At 39.6% G+C, this 14963-nt stretch overlaps 1 protein-coding gene across 2 annotated transcripts in view; it reads right to left on the minus strand.

Annotated features, from left to right (window-relative positions):
* dipk1c (divergent protein kinase domain 1C) overlaps window positions 1–14963 on the minus strand; it is a 135526-nt gene that overhangs the window by 84385 nt on the left and 36178 nt on the right. The gene's annotated exons all lie outside the window — the stretch shown is intronic.

Raw genomic sequence — 14963 nt, forward strand, 5'->3', positions numbered from 1 at the left:
AAACAATTTGGTGAATGGAGCAGCCATGCTGCTAAAGTTTGGCACAAACTTTTGGTAAAATCCACTCAATCCCAGGAACTGTATTACTGCTTCTTTTTTGTCAACAGTGTGGGAAATTCCCCAATTACTTTCGTTTTCACATTCCATGGGGCCATTTGTCCTTGTCCAGGAAGTCGACTTGAGCTTTGGCAAATTCACTTTTAGCTGGGTTTACTGTCAAGCCTGACAAAAGTGAGGACTGCAGATGCTGGAAACCAGAGTTTAGATCAGAGTGGTGCTGGAAAAGCACAGCAGGTCAGGCAGCATCCGAGGAGCAGGAAAATCGATGTTTTGGGCAAAAGCCCTTCATCAGGAAGGGCTGATGAAGGGCTTTTGCCTGAAATGTCGATTTTCCTGCTCCTCAGATGCTGCCTGACCTGCTGTGCTTTTCCAGTGCCACTCAGACCTAAACTCTTACTATCAAGCCTGTCTTCCGAACTCAATCAAACAAGTCAGATAAATGCTGTAAATGTTCCTTCCATGAGTGACTAAAAATCACTAGGGTCATCAATGTAAACAACACAATTAGTAAGCCAGCAACGACCTTACTAGTTAGTCTCTGAAATGTGGCTGGAGCGTTTTTCATACCAAATGGCATGACTTTGAAATGATATAGTCCAGTTGGCATTATGAAAGCTAAAATTGCCTTTGCTCTCTCTAACAGAGGAACTTGCCAGTAGCCTCTGAGCAAGTCCAACTTGGAAATGTAAATTACTTGTCCCACTTTTTTGACACAGTCCTCCAACCGTGGAATTGGAGATGCAGCAGTTTTTGTAATGGCGTTGACTTGCGATAGTCCGCACATAACTGTTGGGTACCATGTGGCTATGGCACCGTGACTATGGATAAACTTCAGTCACTGTAACTCACTTCGATTATGCCATCTTGGAGCATGGGCTCTATATCCCTCTGAACCTGTGCCAACTTTAGAGGGTTATGCCTATAAGGAAGTTGCTTAGTCGGTACAGCATCTCCTATATCTACATTATGCACAATGAGGTTAGTGCTCCCCATGTGATAGTAATAACTCTTTCAGGTCATTTAGATTTCTTTGCGGAAGGTAGTTTATCCTAATTTTTGACAACTTCTTCATTGAATTGGACATTCTTCAAATCAAATTGGACACAGTCCTCTGAACTTGGTTCTTCCTTCTGTGCTGTAATCATTAACACCTTCTCCTCTTGCTTTGCTTCCCTATCAAAATACCTTTTGAGCATATTCACATGACACACTCTGTGATATTTTGTCCTGTCTGGAATCCTTATCAAGTACTTCACCTCACTCAATTTCCTCTTGATTTGATAAGGTCCACTAAACCTTTCTTTTAAAGGCTCACCTGTTACTGGGAGTAACACCAATACCTTATCCCCAATTGTAAAATTGCAAATTTGTGATTTCATATCCACTTCCTGTTTCATTGTATGCTGTGATACTTTTAAGTGCTGTCCAACCAACTCTCCAGCTCTATTTAATTATTCTCTAAAATTTGACACACAGTCCAAACGGGTAGTCTCTGAATTCTGACTTATTAATTTCTCCTTAATCAATTGTAATGGTCCTCTTACTTCATGCCTACACCTGGCTTTGTCCTAGCCCACCAACACTGTGATTTTGTGTGGCCCACTTTATTACAATGAAAACACCAGAGCTTTTTAACTTTTTTGTCCCCCTCAAGAGTTTCTTTTTTGCCCTGTGGTAAGTTATCCTTATGATCTTCACTGAGATCTACCTTTCCCTTTCCACGTGAGGATTTCTCTTTGCCCCAGTTTCTATCCTCATGGACTGAAATCGATTCTGGAAGCCAAATCAGGTTTTATGATCAGCTCATAAACATCAGCTGCTTCAGTTGCTAACCTTGCTGTTTTAGCTGTCTGCTCTTCCACATGAGTTCGCACTACTTCAGGCAGTGAATTTTTGAATTCGTTCAAAATGATTATCACTCTAAGGGCATCATAGGTTTGCTTGATTTTTAAAGCTGTTATCCATCAATCGAAATTACTCTGTTTGATCCTTTCAAACTCAATGTAGGTTTGACCTGGGTCCATCCTTAGATTCCTGAAACATTGTAGGCTTCTGATACAAGCTCATATGCACATAAAATGGCCTTTTTCACCTCATACTCCCCAAATACCTCCTCTGGTAGGGATGCAAATACCTCACTAGCCGAACCCACAAGTTTTGTTTGGATCAATAAAACCCACATTGCCACTGGCACTGCATTTGTCCAGCCATCTTTTCAAATAAGGCTTCCACATCCTTCTCATCAAATTTAGGCAATGCTTAAACATACTTAAGCAGTTTCTCACTCTGCTTCTGACTACCAGGGGCTTGCTCATCCTCACTCTCTTCCTCACTAAGCCTCCCGTTAGCCTTTATCTCCAGCCTTTTAAGCTGACTTTCCTTTTTCAGTAGCATTTTTTGAAGGTCAAAAGCCTTCTCTTTTTCTTTCTCTTCTGCTGCTCTTTTTCTCTCTGTTCTGCTGCTCTCTCTTTTTCCCTCTCTTCTGGTTTTAATCATAATTCAAACTGTTTCATTTCTGTTGCATTTTCCTTATCTCTCACCTCTAACTATAGCTGCTTCATTTGCAATTGATTTCTTGCCATCTCTATAGACTCTGATGGTTTCTCCAGTAAGTTTAAATGCTGAGCTACTGCTGTAATTATCTCTACTTTCCTCACAAAGCAGGCAGTTCCAGTTCCAGCTTGTCTGCTAATTCCTGCAGCTTGGTCTTATTCACTTTTTGCAAAACTTCCAAAGTCACTGCATCCACTTCCAGAAACTTTTTGGCAACTGAAGGAGCCATTACTATCCCAAGCTTTGTCTACCCAACCAAACCAACACCTGAAGTGAAGACACTAGCGCCTACCACTCACTGTTTAAAATCCTGCAAAGAGCCCCCAGTCTTTTATGGACTAGGCCAGACAACTCAAAACATTCTTGAGCAGGCAACCCAGACCATACCTTCGCAATTTGTTTCAGTAAGTATATAGTGAGAATTACCTGGAGTAGGTTAGTTAGGTTGGCTACTAGATTTTAAAACAGACAGAAATTTATTCACAAAATTACAACAGAATAAAGAACCTCTTCAGAACTCAGTCTATCCAAACTAGACTTAATTTTGCTGTTCCGATTATACACAACAGTCCCAATAAGCAAACCCCCTTAAAAAACAGTAAAACAAAATGCTTACAAGTTGAAGTTAAAAGATTAGAGAGAGAGAGAGAGAGAGAATTTCACAACCTGTTCCCACACTGCTGAACTCCTAACTAGTTCTGGACTGAACTGCTCAGCTACAGAGCTGACCACTCCCCTTTCATTATACATGTCACCTCTAAAACATGACCACTTTGGCCTGATGTCTCATCTGTTTATATATAAACAAAAAGGCCTTTAAAATACCCTTTAATCTCTGTACCAAACCAGTCTAATTGGAACCAGGAACTGGTTTATAACCCCTCTGAAAAAAACCAAGGACATTGTATCCTTGAGAAAAGGAATAACTTTTAGAAATAAATGGACCAGCTTTGTGACAAAACTGAGCACGTGTTGATTGGTGGCACTGTCCACTACACCTTTCATCATTTTACTGATGATTGACAGTACAATGAGAAGGTGCTAATTAGCATCTTAGATTTGTCTTTTTTTTGGTGTTCAGGACACACCTGGGTAATTTTCCATATTGCCAGGTAGATGCCAGTGTTGGAACAGCTTGGTTAGGGGGAGTGGCAAATTCTGGAGCACAATTCTTCAATACTCTTGATGGAATGTTGTCAGGGCCCAAAACTTTTTCAGTATCTGTTGCTTCTAAGCATGTTTTGATATCACGTGGCTGAAGTCTGTAATCTGTGACCATAGAATTATAGAATCCCTACAATGTAGAAAGAAGGCATTCAGCTCATTTGAGTCTCCACCAACCCTCTGAAGAGCATCCCAGACAGAGTGACTCTGTCTCACCTACTCTCTCACACAACCACTCACCATAATCCCATAACTGTCATGGTTAATCCACCTAGCCTACACATCCCTGGATACTACAGAGCAAATCAGCATGTGCACATCTTTTAGACTGTGGGAGAAAACCAAAGCATCTGGCAGAGCCTCAAACAGACACACAGAGAATGTGTAAGCTCCACACAGTCATCTACTGGACTGCTGAAGATATACCATGTACTCATCACTTCTGGCTGAAAATTATTGCGAATGCTACAGTTTTATCTTTTGATGGATGTGCTGCATTCCCCCATCATTGACAATTGGATTATTCCTCCATTTGAGTCAGTTAATTGTCCGCCAATATCCCTAACTGGCTGTGACAAGACTGCAGATCTAGATCTAATCCATCAGTTGCAGAATGTTTGGCTCTATCACTTGTTGCTAATGTTGTTTGACATGCAAGTATTTCTGTTTTGTAGCTTTACCAAGTTGATAACTCCTTTCCAGGCATATCAAGTGTTGCTCTTAGAATGCCTTTCTGCACAATTCATTGAATCAAGGTTGATGCCCTAGCTTGACAATAATGGTAGAATGGGGTATATGCTGGGCCATAAGGTTGCATGTTGTGTTGGAGTACAATTTCACTGCTGCTGATGACACACAGTGCTATGTAGATGCCCAGACTTGAACTACTAGATCTGTTTGAAGTCTATCCCATTTAGCAGAGTGATTGTGTATTGTTTGGCACTGAGGGTATCCTCAATATAATGACAGGACTCCAAAAGTACTGTGAGATACTGGATGTTGGTTTCCTCGCTGAGCTGGAAGGTTCATTTTCAGATGTTTCATCACCATACTAGGTAACATGTTCAGTGAACCTCCAGACAAAGCAATGTTGATGATTCCTGCTTTCTATTTATATGTTTGGGTTTCTTTGGGTTGGTGATGTCATTTCCTGTTCTTTTTCTCAAGGGGTGATAAATTGGGTCCATGTCACTGTGCTTGTTGATCGAATTCTGGTTGGAATGCCACGCTTTTAGGAATTCTCATGCATGTTTCTGTTTGGCTTGTCCGAGGATGGATGTGTTGTCCCAGTCAAAGTGGTGTCTTTCCTCATCTGTATGTAAGAATATTAGTGAGAGAGGGTCATGTTGTTTGTGGCTAGTTGATGTTCATGTATCCTGGTGGCTAGTTTGCTCCCTGTTTGTCCAATGTAGTGTTTTTTACAGTTCTTGCATGGTATTTTGTAAATGACACGTTTTGCTTGTCTGTATCCATGAGTTAGTCACTCTTTCCAATGCTGTCATGGCCAGATGCATCCTGGAAGGAAGATTGGTGAGGATGAGGTCAAATATGTTCTTTTCCTCTTGTTTGTTTCCTTACCAATTGCCACAGATCTAGTTTAGCAACAATGTCCTTTAGGACTCAAACAGTCCTGATGTTGCAGAGACACTCTTGGTGATGGATTTTTAGTCCCATACCAGAGTGAATTTTGTCACCCTCTGTGCTTCATCAGATGAGGAAGGACAGTATGTGGTAGATGGCAAGAGGTTTCCTTGCTTATGTCTGGCCTGTTGTCATGAGACTTCATCGGCTCCAAAGTAAATGTTGAGGGCTCCCAAGGTAACTCCCAACTGTATACCACCCTGCTGCTGCCTCTGCTGGGTCTGTCCTGCCAGTGGGACAGGACATATGCAGGAATGTTGATGGTGGCGTCTGGGGGTACCCTTGTCTTTCAGGTATGTCAGGTTGTTGCTTGACTAGTCTGTGGGATGGCTGTCCCAGCATTGGCACTAACCCCCAGGCGTTAGTAAGGAGAACCTTGCAGGGTTGACAGGGCTGCCTGTGCCTTAGTCAATGCCTGGCAGTCCATCTAGTTTCATTTTCTATCTTCCCTCCAAGTGATTGATACAACTTTCTAATTAATATAGTAGGCCTGATTAAAGAACATTTAAGAGTTAACCGCATTACAAGTATTTCAGACCAGACAAGAAATATCATCTTCTCTAAAGCACATTAGTGAATCAGATGGGATTAATTTTTCCCTGACAATTGATCTTAATTCTAGATTACTGTTGAATTCAAATTCCACCATTTTTCTTGGTTGGATTCAAACCCAAGTTCCTAGAATATTTATTTAGACCTCTGGGGTTACTAACACAGTGATACCACCACTAGTTCATCACCTCCCCACTTTGACAGCTTGACTGTTCTTTGGCATCTTTAACAGCTTTTGATAATTTTGACAGTTCTTTTGACAGCTTGTTAATTATTTTTGTCAGTTCTGACAGTTCTTTGTCAAACTATCTTTCTTTGACAGTATGATAGTGCCAAAGGGCTCTTTGCATGCTTTTATAGACATCATGTCTACCATTAACACTCCCAAAGAACACCTGACCTCCCCCAAAAGGGTATACTATGCCTCCCAAAGATAACCTTACGAGCACCAAAGGGCAGCTTACCTTGCTGAAGGGTGGGTGGGAGGCGGTACCTGCACCAGATCCAAGGGATACCTTACCTTTCCAAAAATATACATTGGCTACCTAAATAAATCCCTAAGGTTTACCTGCTCCTACCAGGTATAATCTATGCATCTCAGGTTTCAGACACCTACCTCATCAACATCACACATAACTGGAAAGAGCTGAAGATTTTGATGGCCACCGGCCTCCATAAACCACACAGCAACGAATTGAATTCCAATTCTATTCCCTCTGCTCAATAATGGTACATCACATGTCCTTGGAGGGGTGTGAGACATACAGTTTCTGGTCACTTCTGCAATCTATGTGGTTCCCCATTCTGATGGAGTTTAGATCTCAGACAGATCCCACCTGGGATATTGGATTCAATCTGGGAACTATACCTCGTGAAGGCTTCATTGAACCTGGTGAGAAATGAAGGACGGAATGATACTAGGGATCACAGTGAGAATGAGTTCGATTGCATAAACCTGGCTTGTTCTTTGTGAGTATGAAAGATGAGGAATATCCGAATTAAGGTGACTGAAAGGATAGGTATAAATAGGTTAGATAACAATGATCTGTTTGTTCTAGAGGGAGTGAGAGTTTAAAAGAATATAATCTTCAGATTGAGAGCTGGACTCTGCAAAAGTGCAAATAGGAGGTATGCCTTCTGTCCAACTAGAAAACTCTCCATGATAAGGTTGTTCTGAAAGAGATTGGATAGACAAGGGATGTTTTCCTTTGGGCATAGGAGATTTGGATGTTTTGTTTAAATGTTTATTCATGCATACATAGTGGATGTACACAAAAAAGGGCATTCAGCTCAAAATGTTATTACAAAAATATACTATTTTAACAGATAGCAAGCTGTTATTTATTATTATAAATAATACTTTCAATCAAAAGGCGACACATTTACTCACCCATAATTCTATCCAGCAGTATACACACATTCTACGTTCCAGTTGATAAACATGGAAATATTATTCAATTATATTCAAACTGATTCACATGACTATACTATTCAAACATTTCCTATCACGTTCACATCTTCTAGCTGTAAGTACATCCTCTGACTGTAGGCACATACATGAGATGTGATGTTTTTATTATACCAGTTCAGAATAAAAAATACTAATTAAAGTCAGAAGTGTTGGGATGTTCTGAAGTGGGCATCTAGCAGAAAGGAAGAAGATTAAAAGGCATGAAATGGAGATTTGCTCTGATTGACTTGGAGTCAAAATTATAAATCCTGACTAATGGCTTCCTTGGGTGTCTTTTTGAACAGTTACCAAAGTACATGCACTAGCTCTCTGGAGCATATATCAAGAGTATATATTGATGTCATAATTGTAAGTGCATCTCATTCAATGCTTGTTTATTCTGTAGTTCTTCACATAGGTTTGTTCACAGATACCATTCTAAAACTAAATAGGTGTTTACATCGAGATCTCATTGTTTTTCTCTCACATTCGCAACTCTTAATTTGGATAATAGATCCATCAAAGATGACCTAGATATCTCCAACTACATGGAAGCCTAATAACACAGATGGACACGAGACCAACATGAAAGCCCTTATTGGTCTACTAAGCGGAAGCATTCCAAATGCTTTTATCAGTTCTCTGACCATTGTAGCTATCTTTCAAAAAGTAATAATAATAAATTCTTCAACAGACAATGTCCTTGTAAGAGCAAATTATTGCGGGTGCTGGAATCTGTAATGTAAACAAAAAATTGCTGGAAACTATAGCAGGCAAGGCAGCATCCATGGAGAGTGAGCAAACTAACGTTTCGAGTCTAGGTGACTCTTCGTCAGAGCTCAATGTTATTTAACTGTTAGTTTTCAATTGCTGTGGCTCATGCTAGTTGCTCCCTGTCTCCAACCACAAAACTGTAAGCAACTGTAAACCTTCCTACTATCATTGAAACCAAACTTGGCAATTTTAAATTCCATTGGTAATTCTTGATCCCTTTGGTAATCCTATAGGTAACCTTCAATAATATTGATGATCCTAAACTCCAATGGTAATCCTTGTTTATGTTCCCATGTTGCTATGAAGAATGATCATACATTATTGCAGAGAAATGTACATGTGACTCTCCAGGAACATCATGAACTTGACAAATTTTGCATGAGGTGTATTTATGCTCTATGAAAAGCCTACCTTTTCAGGTAAAACAGCATTGAAGGTAATCATTAAAGATAAATAGTTCTTCTTTCAGATGAGGATTACTGATGAGGAGTATGGAATATCTTGAAGTTTGGAACAGACCCTCATTTTATCCCCTGCCCAATTTTACTCTAATTTACAAAAGCATTGTTAACGAGGTTAACGATGAACATCAATTCCATTTGAGGAGATAGTGGTAGTGAACATTACTTTTGAGGCTGTGAGTTGGTGCAGTACATTGTGTGGCTTTTTAAAATGGCTTCACTGAATATGGGCATCACTAACAATACTAGTCTTCATTGCCCAAACATCACAAGCATTCATAATGCTGTGGGTCTGGAATCACACATTGGCCAAACCAGGTAAGGATGGCAGATTTCCTTCCCTAAAGGACATTACTGAAGCAGAAGACTTTCTTGAGAAAATTGATAATGGTTTCAGTCACTGTTACTGAGACTAGGTTTCAATATGCAATATGATTTATTTATCATATTCAAATTCTACCAGCTGTCAGGGGAGGGATCAAACCTGTATCTTCAGAACATTAGACTGGGATTACTAGTCTTGTCACATTACCACTGTGTGCGAATCATCTTCAGTGTTATTGGCACTGTACACATACAGGCAAACGTCAGTATGATGGAAAATGTACAATCTATTTTCCTCACCCTACTCATACCATTCTGCTCCTGGAGTGTTTGAATTTTACAGTAAATCCTTATTTAAAGTCTAACCCCATTTACTTTTGTTTCATTTTGAAGTCAGTATGTTAAAGAAACCTAAAATTTTATTGAGCATTGTGAAATTTATTTTACCTTCATTTTCCATGTTTGGCATTATTTTGGAGTGGCATACCCTATTTCCTAGCTCTCCAAATTGACACCTCTTCCCAGGCCCAGCCCGCTGGTGCGGTGCCTCTTCCCAGGCCCAGCCCGCTAGTGCGGGGCCTCTCCCCAGGCCCAGACTGCTGCCGTGGGGCCTTTCCCTAGACCCAGATCACTGGCACTCTTTCCAAGAGTGGAGTCTCAGGTTTGAGTACAGCCTGAGGTCTGCACCAAGAAGTTTTGACTCCATAGACTCCAGACTACCTGCGTCAGCCACCACATAGCTCTGACCACGTTGCAGCAGCTATCTGATGATATCTTTTGACAGCCATAGACATCATGAACAATAACAATATAATCCACTCTCAGCTTTACTTCTTTTCATCGTTTTACATCCAGAAGTACTTTTATGCACAACTGAACATTTATTTTTGTCCCCATCACCATGTCACCCATAGTGTTTTATTTTTTCACCTGTTAAGCATCACCAGTAAACCCATCGTATTTTGCAATTGATTTATTCATTTACCTGCAAAGTCAGTTGAGGGCAATCAAACCATCAAAGGTGCGGGAGAGATAGGAATGGGGATAAATCAAAATGGAGTTGGAAGGAGCACGCGCTCAGATCACTTAATGTAGAGTGATTTAGAAAATTTGTTAACCTGGAAATATCAACACTAAGAGGGGGCCAAACACGCAAGCCCTTCCTGTCCACATTCTCCTCTAGCAAAACCTAATTGCAAAGCAAGTTCACAGAGGAGGCAAGACCAGGCTGAAAGGCAATTTGCTTCTTCTCCCTATTTTCATATGAATGCTGCAAAGGCCAACTCACGACATGCACCCCTGAGGTGAACACATGGTCAGCATTAGTTAAACTCACACCCTTAGCTTCGAGATGGTCCAACCCTGCCTTTTCCTGGTGATCAGAACTTGGGGCCTAATCTATATCTCTCTAGGTTTGTTTCTTAACCAAAAAAAGGAAAACAAAATAGCTTTTATTAATTAACTTTGCTAATTGGAACTTTTCAGTGGCCATCTCTACAAAGATATGGATGGAAAATATCGATAAAAAGGAACTTTTGAACCGGAGGAATGAAATGTAGTTATTTTGGTTTTGATAATGATATTACATTGTTGTCAACTGCAGGATGAAAGTGGATTTTTAATTCAGTAGCCAGTCAGTTGGACCAAGGTCTTAGCTTGAGTTGGGAGTTCTTCCTTTTAGAATTTTTTTTTTGTTTTATTCAGAAGGTGACAGAAAGAGAGTTCTGTTTTGGCTTTCGGGAGGTCTGCATGCAACTACTTCTCAGGTTTATGACAAATTGCAACTTCAAACAAATCTAAAGGGTATTGTCAAGCAGCCTTTCAGCCCAAAGCTACCTGGTACTAACTCCAAAAATATCAAATCCAACTTTGCTAAAAGTTACATGATCCATAAGTTATAAGAAAAAAAATAATACATTCTCTGCAATGCTACAGTATTCAAACTTTAATTTTTCCCAGTATATATTTTAAAAATACAAATAGTCTTTCAAATTATTTCATTAAGTTATACTTTCACGGGAAGTGTGCATTGTAGTCATGTCCAAATCATCCCTAATTTCCGTTGAATTGAGTGGCTTGCCAAAGCAGTTAAGAATCGATCATATTGCTGTGTTTCTGGAGTTACATGTAGACCAGGCCAGGTAAGAATGACAGATCTCCCTCTCTAAAAGGCATTCATGAAACAATTGGATTTTACAGCAATCAATAATAGTTTCATAGTTACCATTACTGAGAGCAGCTTTCAATTTCAGTTGTTTTATTAAGTGAGTCAAAACGTCACTAGGTGTCATCGTGGGATTTGAACTCCGATCTCCAAAGAATGGATTTATAGATTAATACTCCTGTAATATTTCAAGTACTCCACCCTCTGTAGTAGTGCCAGCGATTTGTCAATTTAATCTGTAAGCTAATGTTTTTGAAAATGCTACTAACTTGAGTAGCTATACACCAATGGGCAACAATACTTATACAAATAGATTAGCAATTTAGGGAGATCCTTCCAGTTTTACAGCAACATTCACACACCCATTAATTATTTCTTTCTGATCTTTCATCATATAATTAGATGTTGTATGTCTTTAATCCATATTCAACTCACAGCTTGCTTTCAAACCCAAGTCATTCAAGGTTTCTATCTGCTAAAGCATTCTGGCAACAGAACATAGTATTTAACAGATTCCTCTGCTTTATTAGAAATCTGCAAATCTGCAAAAACAGCATTTTCTGTGCAAGTTCATTCATTTTGTTTGTTCTACCATTCTGACTGACTCCAGACCTGTGTGCCACATCACAGTTTTCCATTTTGCTTTTGATTTAATATCAAGCCAAAATCTTTATTTTGGGATTCTTTCAAAGTTTCAAAGTCAAATAAACCTGCACCTCTCAGTCTAAATAATACACTGTTTCCTTGTAATTCTGTCTGGTGCATTTGCCCATGTTAATGTACAGTAAGGTACAATTCACTCCTTTAAAGGAAGTTAAAGTTGTTGACAAAACAAAGCAACCTTTTTCCATACTGGGATTACAGATTTAAAGTCTTTGAAAATAGATAAAATCCCAACTCCAGACAAAATATATCATCGGCTGTTAAAGGAAGTAAGATAATTAATATTGGTGACACTTCACGTTGTGCTTTGTCTCCAGCAGGGTATCTACCTGATGTGAAAATGCTTATGTTATCTATTGCAACATAGAAGAGGCTCTGGGTAACATGGTATTGAAGAATCCAGTGGAATGTTTATTATAGTTCACTGTTACATGCAGACATTACATTCACAGGTACACAAGTAGCAGCACTATTATTAGGCTATTTTGATTAAAACTTCCACCAGTGTCTCATCCTTCAAATGGCTCCCGCCAAGATGGAGCCTACGTCCTTTACACCCTCAAGTGACATGCTAAGGTACTGTGATGACACCATGAGTGTGTCTTTTAAAGGTATACTGCATGTGGTATGTTTTGATTTGGCAAGAACATTTTAAGGACAGGAGTAGTAAAGTTTTGTTTTCTTTACTGTATAGAAGTTTAGTTAGACCACACCCATTGTACTGTGTGCAATTTATAACTCCTTACCTCAGGAAAATTATATTATTACTATAGAGGAAGTGCAATAGAAATACACCAGACTTCCTGGGATATCAGAACTGCCCTTTGAAGAGGGATTGGACAAACTGGACTTATTCTCTGGATTTTGAAAAATGAATGATGACGTCATTGAAACTTACAAGCTACTTAAAGGGACAGACATAGAAAGTGCAAGCAATGTGATTCTCCTGGTTGGGGACTCTAGAACCAACGGGCACAATTTAAGAATAAGGCATGTATATCTGAGGTGAGGAAACTTTTTTTTTCTTGATGTGATATATCTCTGATTACCAATTGTATTTTACCAGTGGGGTGAGTAAAAGGCATTTAAGCGTTCGGTCAGCTCTGAACCTATTGAGTGGCAAAGTAAGTTCGATGGGCTGAATGGTCTACTCTATCTCTTGTTCCTACATTGAGACATAACACAACAGCTGTGATTATTTTTGATTCCCTCTGGCCAAAGGAAGATTGCCAACATGATACTTCGCTTTAAAAAGGGACAAAAGGACAGACTTTGTAATTTGAGGCTAGCCTGCCCAAATGCAGAAGTGTAAAGATTTATAGGAACACATTCTGATTGACAGCATAAGTCTTGGAGTGCAGCAGCAGAAATTTGGGGTGGGGGAATGAAAGGCAGGTGTATGGAGGCCTGGGGGTGGAGGAGGAAGGTGTAAATGTTCATGAAACATTTTAGGTGTTAGACAGGTTGAGAAAGCGTAAAATAAGACTTGAACGAACCTTAGTTTGAAATAGCTACATGCAATACGAAAGAATCTAGGTTTTTGCAAAATTTTATAACATGTGAGTTGGGCCTCAGCTGGAGTACTGCATCTGGTTTTGTTCATCACACTGGAGGAAGGATGTGAAGACACTGGAGAATGCAGAATAGATTTACAAGAATGCAGGATTGATTTAGTGGTGCTGTTCTCATTGGAAAAATATAGATTTGAGAGGAGATTTGATTGGGGTGTTCAAAATCATGTCGGGCTTAGAGAGAAATTGCTGGGGAGAACTGTTGCTTTTGGTGGAAGGTTCAATAACCAGAGGATACCAGTTTAATGTGAACAACAAAAGAAGCAAAGGCAATATGATGAAACTTTTTCACAGATTGTTAGAATCTAGGAAGCATTGCCTGAGAGTGTGCATTATTGGCAAATTCGATTGTGGCTTTCAAAAAGTAATTCCCATAACTATCTAAGGGGGAAAAGTTCCAAGCCTGCCTGGAAAGGGCAAGGGAAGTTGTAGAGTGTCAGCACAGATAAAATGGGATGAATGATGTTCTGCTGTGCTTTAACCATTTTACGATTCATTCTCTGATCCTTTAGCCACAGCACAAATTTTGCTTTATCGATAAAGAGACACTATTTGCACACCATCATTTGGTAAACAGAACTTAATGAATAACAGTAAGTGAATGAAAGGAAAGCAACTGGGATTTATTAAGATGTTATAAAAATTGAAATACTTATTAACTAAACTAATCCTCAATATTTCTGAAAGATATATTTTAAGAGTTTTCTCGCAGCAATGAGATAATTCACAAGAATACTGATATTATGGGGAAGAATATAAGTATACTGTGTGAGAAGAGCATGATTATTGGCTGGCAATGGATTCTGATTGGTCAAGGCATTGTCCTGGAGAATGAACCTGTTAAATTAAGATTAGATTACATTAGATTAGATTATTTACAGTGTGGAAACAGGCCCTTCAGCCCAACAAATCCACACCGACCCGCCGAAGCGTAACCCACCCATACCCCTACATTTACCCCTTTACCTAACACTACAGGCAATTCACCTGATCTGCACATCTTTGGACCGTGGGAGGAAACCGGAACACCCGGAGGAAACCCACGCAAACACGGGGAGAATGTGCAAACTCCACACAGTCAGTCGCCTGAGTCGGGAAATGAACCCAGGTCCCTGATGCTGTGAGGCAGCAGTGCTAACCATTGTGCCACCATGCCGCCCTTAAAGGCCCAAAAGGCACCATTTTCAGTCGTGAAAAGTGCAGTCTACTCTAAACTACCCTGGTAATTTAAAGTATGTTAAAAATTTGAAGCTGGCTGCTTCACAAGCTACTATACAGTAATAACATGAATGGTGTTCATCACGAACAGAACGCTATAGTCAAGCCATTGTCTATGGTCAAGAATTTCAGTGCCAGGTATACAGTTTGTAAGTCCTATTGGTTGGAAGATTATATTAACCAGCACAGACCTTCAGATGTTCACAACATATATGGTGCAGACCATGCTTACGAAATACTAAACACAGTATCTAACATCAAATGTGTTTCTGTGATTGGCAGTTAACTATTGAGTTAAGTATCCAACTCATGTATTTTCCATGTCAACACCTTTAACAATCAGTGTCCATTCATCAATCAATCAACAA

Source organism: Chiloscyllium punctatum, chromosome 5, assembly GCF_047496795.1.
Source record: "Chiloscyllium punctatum isolate Juve2018m chromosome 5, sChiPun1.3, whole genome shotgun sequence".
In the NCBI taxonomy this organism is placed as follows: Eukaryota; Metazoa; Chordata; class Chondrichthyes; order Orectolobiformes; family Hemiscylliidae; genus Chiloscyllium; species Chiloscyllium punctatum.